The following is a 6668-nucleotide window of genomic DNA, read 5'->3' as shown; positions in this document are numbered from 1 at the left end:
GCTCATAAAGGGAGAAAAAAAAAAAAAAAAAGGGAAAAAAAGGAGAACAAAAAAGGAAGCATGAAAAAGCTTAGATCAAAGGATTTTCTTCCACATCCAGCCTACAGTCTTAATGGTCCCTAAACTGTTCTGCAGCTATGCAAAAACTCCTTGTGCTAAAAAAATGGTTCTTAAGCTATGGCTCCATCTTACACCAGAGCATGGAGAGGAATCAGAGACCACTCTCTGTCTGTGGGCAAGTAATTCAGGTTCTCTCTGACCCTCTTTTTTTCTCCATCCATACCCAGCACAATTCTTACCTCCTGCACAGAGAGGGATACACTACTCCAAATCACTTATCTGCCAGGTTTGATTTTCAATCATGTCTTTCCCAAACTGTTATCCTGTGTTTCTTTGCCTGACACATTGTAAAAATAACCCAGGCTGCAAAGCTTGCTTGATGTTTATAGGACACTGTGGAAACTTACAGCTCACACTAATTAACTTTAAATAAAATGTTAATCCACAGTAAATACAAAACAGAGGACAGTTTGGGGAAATGCTCTGAAATCTACTGGTGGAAGTCAGTGCACTGTAGGTACAAATTAGTAACATCTATTAATGGGACAGTCTTGGTGGATTAGGCAAACTAACAAAAGTAATAATAATTAACAACATTAGTCACATAAAACATAATTGACTTCCAATTGCTTCTAACATTATTTTTCTAATGAAGTTGCTGGAAACTAATCAGAGCTGGCTGGATAGCTTATCGGGGACAGCCACAGTCGGCAGGATTAGCTGCTTAGCACCGGAGCATGATACGCCCTGAGGAAGAACTGATTGTCCTTCCAAGCATCAGGAAGAAATTTTCAGCAGTCAACTCTTTGCTGCTTTTTCATCCCCTTCCCAGACACTAGCAGCTCAGCCTGGGGCAGGCAGGATGCTCAAGGGACCCATGCGTGAATGTGTCTGCCAGGAACCAGTTGCCCTTTTAATAGCTCCACACCAATTTGCTTGTGGTCATAGGTAAGGGCCTTACCTCCCTGTTCTGTCTTGTTTTTTTCCTGTCTTAAAATTATGTTTACCTTTGATGTCTACAGAGAAAAGCTTAACTTTGCCACCCTTGCACATGAAGATATGCATGCTGTCCACTCAAAGGTGACTGCTCTGGAAACCAGACCTCTTCTTCTGGGTTAAGTCCCTTTTCCACACCACCTTTTGGCAAATAGCAACTTATTTCACATTTTGCAAGATGACCTGTCAAACTCTGAAGACGGCGTAATATTGCAATCACTCTGTGACACCAGCCACGCTTCTTGTTGGGAAGAGAAGAAAAGGGTCCTACAGAAACCACCCCGTTCTGTCCAGTGAAGCTAAGGGCAGTCCCAGGCTCCATCAGGGAGAGGCTGAAAAAGAATTTCTCGACCAAGTGAACTTCACTTTTGCAGCAGTCTTTCCCAAGCCTGAACATGCCACTATCCCACCAGCTCCCTGGCTCCTGTGACCCCCCAGTACCTCGGTCCCTGCTGACCCATCCACCGGTGTCCACAGCGCTTCGTTAGCCCCCAGGGATCCCACTCGCTCATTTACTAGAGCATCCCTCTCCCCAGCGGGGCACTAGGATCATCCCTTTCAATTCCCCCATACCCAGATGCTGCCTGAAAAACCACATCACCTCGCATTGCCCTGAACATGCTCTTCTCAGCCCAAAACGAGACAAGGCGAACACGCTCAACCCACACACAGGCTGGTAGCGGAGGTTGCTCAGCCATGCCCAGGCTGCTCCGTGCCCTCCCGACACATCAGGCGAGGTCAGCACAGGGCTGCCACTGCCACAAGACCACCCAGGACCCCCCAGCAGATGCTACGCCATCGCCACCAGCGACGGCGCCAACGGAGTCTGTTCCCAGTGACTGCCGGGAGACCGCCAGCTGGAATAACGAGGATGACGTAGATCAGCATCTGTCCCTCCCTGAGGAACAATACAGCTTTTCAGCAGTAACAGTTAATTGAGAATTAATATCCTCAACGTGGCACGGTGTCACAGCATCGCACGCCCCCGTCCCCCCGCCTGGTTGATGGCCTTCATCTGACATCACCGGTTTTTCCCTGCTCAGCAGCAGTCAATCAGCTATAACAGCAGTGGCCCTCATCAACACCTCCCAAGAGAATTTGGGGAGGACGTTCCCACCCACCCGTGCCTCTCTGCAAACTGCCCCTCATCATCCTCAGGGACCGGGAGGCTTGGACTTTCCAGTCATTGCAAAAATCCCATTCACGCTGGCTTGGAGAGCCTCTGGGAGAACAGACAAGTTTGTTATGGAGAATTCAGACCACATTTTTCCACCCTGAACACTATCTTGTTTGCGCCCTCTCCGCCCGCCTGTCCCTTCCTCCCTCCCAGCCAAACTGGCGGGAAGCACCACGTTTTGTTTTTTGTTTTTTTTCCAACCAGATGTTTCATCTGCTTTTGTTGCTACAAGACGCACCGGTCAAGTCTTGGCAATGCGCAGCAAATCCTGAGCTGCACAGCTAACAACTCGCATCTGCATCCAAGATTAATCAAGGAGGTGGGAAAAGGCACATCCAGCAAGAAAGCACAAATCCCCATTTTTAATTGTTTTGTGCTAGCAGCAAAACATTTATTTCCCAGGATTTCCGAGAGGCGGAAGAGGCGAGTGGATTGCTCGGCGCCTCCTGTTTACCAGGCCGAGAGGGAAGTAGGGTTAACAGAATTTCTTGTTCCACGCCACAGGATTACGTTCTGGAAGAGATCCAGAGAGAGATCCTTTGTCTTCAAGAACAAAAGGGATGGCTCCCCATTTTCAGGGAAGCTCTGCACACTGCAACATGACCTACGCTGGCAGCATTACCAGGCGGTGATGTGACACTTCCCAGGCACTTGCCCGCAGGTGATGGAGCTTCTGCCACTCGATGCACCCCAACACCACCCCCTTTTGTCATGGCTGTGCCCTGGACCACGTGCCACGCTCCCTTCCAGCCTGTCTTCTCCATCTCCAGCACTGCCCCTGCACCGCTCCAGCCACCCTGCTGCAACACGCTCCCTTCCAGCCCTCTTAGCACCGTCATTTTGATGATCTGTAGCTCAAAAGCTCTGCATCTCGGAGCAGCCTTGGCAGTTTGAGACAGCTGATGTGCCTCCACACAGCCCATGCTGCTCTGAAGTCTGTGAGCCACCAGGAGGGACCAAAGCCAGCCTGTCTCATCCAGGCTCTGTAGCTTCCTGGTGTGGATCTCCAGCGATGACAAAACCTCCAAGAAAAAGCCTGCTCAGCTGCCCACAGAGACATCGGGGACGGCAGCCAAACCCACACACTTCTTGTCTAGTCCTCGCCCACCTGCGCCGTGTCCTGTGTCTGGAGGGAGACCCGTGCACAGAGCTGAGGATCCTTTGGGCTTTCCACCAATCTCTTGCCATTTCTTCTTCCTCATCCCATGTTCCTGGGTAGCCCCAGAGATTAATCTCATGCCATTTTGGGGGATGAGACTCATAAGAGTTGCCCCACACAGACAGAAGGGGAAGGCACCTTAGAGAGCTCACAGCCAGCCAGCTCCCATGGGAGATCCATTCCCAAAGGCAACATCTGGACCCTTACGAGCAGCTGGCCTGCTCCCTCTTGATGGCCTGAGGACATCTGGAATATTTATCACCAAAAACTCTGGTCTTGTCTACCCTGCCCTTTTTCCTTGAAGTCTCTGCAGACAACAGGGAATTTAGTATAAGGATATTTGAAGAAGCAAGTCCAGAGCAATTGCTGACTGCTGCTAACTCTCTGCTTCACTTCCCCCCCCCCCCCCAAGTTTTCACTTTACACTCATGTTCATTGTTTTTCCTTATGGAGAAGAAATGATCTGTTGACATCCTCAAGGCAGAGAAAGTTCCCAACAGGCGGTTCTTCCTAAGAGGCTGCAACAAAACCAACCTGACATGGCACATTTAATATTTGCAAGGTTGAAAAAAGTAAAACGTGGAGAAAAAACCAGCAGTACTTAAAAAAAAACACACACACACACAACAAACCACAGTAACTTTCAGGTTTCATAACAAAGCAGAACAGCAGGCACAAGTTACCCCACAAGTCACCTTTAGGCTACAGCCGTCTATTTTTAATGACAAAGCTCAAATACATTATTTATCACTGTTGTCTTAGTGAAACCATCAGATTACAAAGCCTCCTGGAAAGAAGAGGCAAGAGGTAGCAGGAGGAGATCCCAGTCTCCCAGGAGAACGTGTCTCCCATGCAGGCTGCTGCCATGAGGTGCCCGTGCTGGGTTTGACTTCCAGCCCTTCCCCAGACACTGGGGATGCCTGCGGGGCTCCCAAATTCACGAGGATGGTTTGTAATGGCACCAGCATGCAGCCCAGCTCCTGCTAATTGCAGAGGATTAGTGTTACTTCCCTGCCTCTGCGGAACAACTCCATCCATGAATATCTGCAGAGAGCAAAGCATGGAAAGTTCATTATACCTGTGCTGAGGAGGGAGAGGAGACCCCTGCCAAAAATGATTGCCTATCTGGGCTGTCTTCCTTCCTGCCACAGCAGTCCAGGGCCAGTTCACATGTTTCCCAGGACAGAGGCTCCCAAGCGGACATGCTCCCACCTTGTGACCCCAAACTCCCCTGCCACTCTCCTGTGCTTTCTTCTGCCTGAGCCACACTTGCTGTCCTGGGTGGGCATCCCTGAGGCAACGCACAGGGCTGTCAGCTCCAATGTCTGTTAAGGAGATGTCCGCTTCCTGCCTCTCCATTTTCCTTATTTACAGCTGGTAAAAAATGCGCTTCTTCATGGAGCTGGGCCAAAACCAGCAAACCACTACTCCTTCCCCCTCCTGAGGGCCCAGAGCCCAGCGCACAGAGAAGGCATTACAACTATGTAACCTGGGGTCACATTTCACCCTGGACTCAATTAGCAAGGGTTAAAAATGGAACAAGTCTTTACTTTCCCATAGGAAAGTTGTTCTCCATTGCCCACTGCCTCCAGTGGCCTTCTGACACTTCTGTAGAAAACAGCAGCATCCTCAGTTCTGGTTCAGAGGGACTTTCCCCAGAGCGCCTTCTACGCTGGCAGCTCCCCAGTAGACAGCCCCTCTCCAAGCCGCCGCATCCTGCTCGTGCAGAGCATCCCTGGGTGACTGGTCCTGCTGTGGAGGTAAGAACCCATCAGCCTTCGCACAACAGCAGCAAATACCACAAACTCATCGCAGCCCTCAACCCGCTCTCGTAAAAATGGGTCTGATAAGGAGGACGGAGTTGATTTCTGCTGGGAAAGAGAATTCAGGAAAAAAGCCTGTAGGAGGGCATCACTGAGGCCAGCAGTCTGGGCACTGCAGCCACATCAAAAACCCTCTGCTGAGAGGCTCTAATATCTTGCACCACATTTTACTCTTCCCTGTCCCACCAAGACTCATCCACCTGAGGAAAGGACAATAAATAACACCAGAAACCATGGCAGATCTACTGATGGGGAGGCCCTTGTCCCAGCACCAGCTTATGGGTCCAGGCAAGGTCACATCTGGAAATGCACACATCTGGAAATGCCAAGACCACCCATAGGCCAGCAACAGCTCTGCCATTAACTGCCCATATTGGTCCCAGCCTGTTTCTTCTCCCCTTTCCATCCTTGCTGTAGGATAGAGATTTGTGCAACTCGACCATGGTTTGTGCTTCCCTCAATTACCCTCTTGTCACTTGGCCTATTAGACCACTTGTCCCATGTCCCCTGTTGGCCTGTGGCAACCCACTGGCCAAGCAAACGCTGCCCAAAGTGCTCTCCCTTTAACAAAGCATGGAGATAACCTGCCAGGCAATCAGGAGTGTGAAAAAGGCTTAGTTTTCCCCAGTCTCACCCACAGAGACCCCACAACCACAACACATGAGTTGCTGTGGGACAAAAATGAAAAATGGAAAAAACCCAAACAAAAAAACAACCACCACCACAAAAACACCCCACACCTCAGGGCAACCAACACAGGGACTGAATCACCCTTCAGCCCCTGCCTCTGCCCAACACAGGAGGCACCAGAAGGTGCAGAGGGGGCACGTGCAGCCGCAGCCAATTCCAGCTTCTGCAAGAGCCGCACAGGGAGGGATTTTAAAACCTCCAACTTGAGTATAAGTGGAGGAAGCCCAGATCATGCCGAGGGACAGCAATGTGCATGCAGAAAAGAGGCGGCGAAACCATGTCTGTGCATACAGCTGTCTCATCGCCTCAAACCTCTTGGGACACAGGAGTCTGTTGAGCAAGAATGGAGCAGCTGGCGACCTCCTCTCCGCTTCCCCGAATACCCGGCAGGCCCTCAGCTCCCGGGAACACTGTGATCACAAGCAGCAGCAGCACAGTCAGCTACCTGCTCATGTTCAAAACCTACCCAAGCCACACCAAGCGGTTGTAAACATCCCAAAGGGAGCATGGGCTGGAAATCAAGAGACCTAGAAATAACCACCACCTTGCACAGACTTGCTGCCTGGGCTCAAGGAAGCCACCCGGTCCCTCAGCATCAGCTCCGTGAGGAGCCGGAGGAGTGCACAACCTCTCCAGAGGGTGGCAAGAGCCAGAGGCAGAGCTCCAAGCTGACTGCAAACTGCTGCTGGCATCCCAACCAGGGGGGACGTGAAAATCACCCCCCTTAGAGCACAGACAGCATCTTCATCCAGTACCAAGCCCT

Source organism: Buteo buteo, chromosome 24 (genome assembly GCF_964188355.1).
Source record: "Buteo buteo chromosome 24, bButBut1.hap1.1, whole genome shotgun sequence".
NCBI lineage: Eukaryota > Metazoa > Chordata > Aves > Accipitriformes > Accipitridae > Buteo > Buteo buteo.
The sequence above is the reverse complement of the archived record's forward strand: the minus strand, read 5'-3'. Positions refer to the sequence as shown.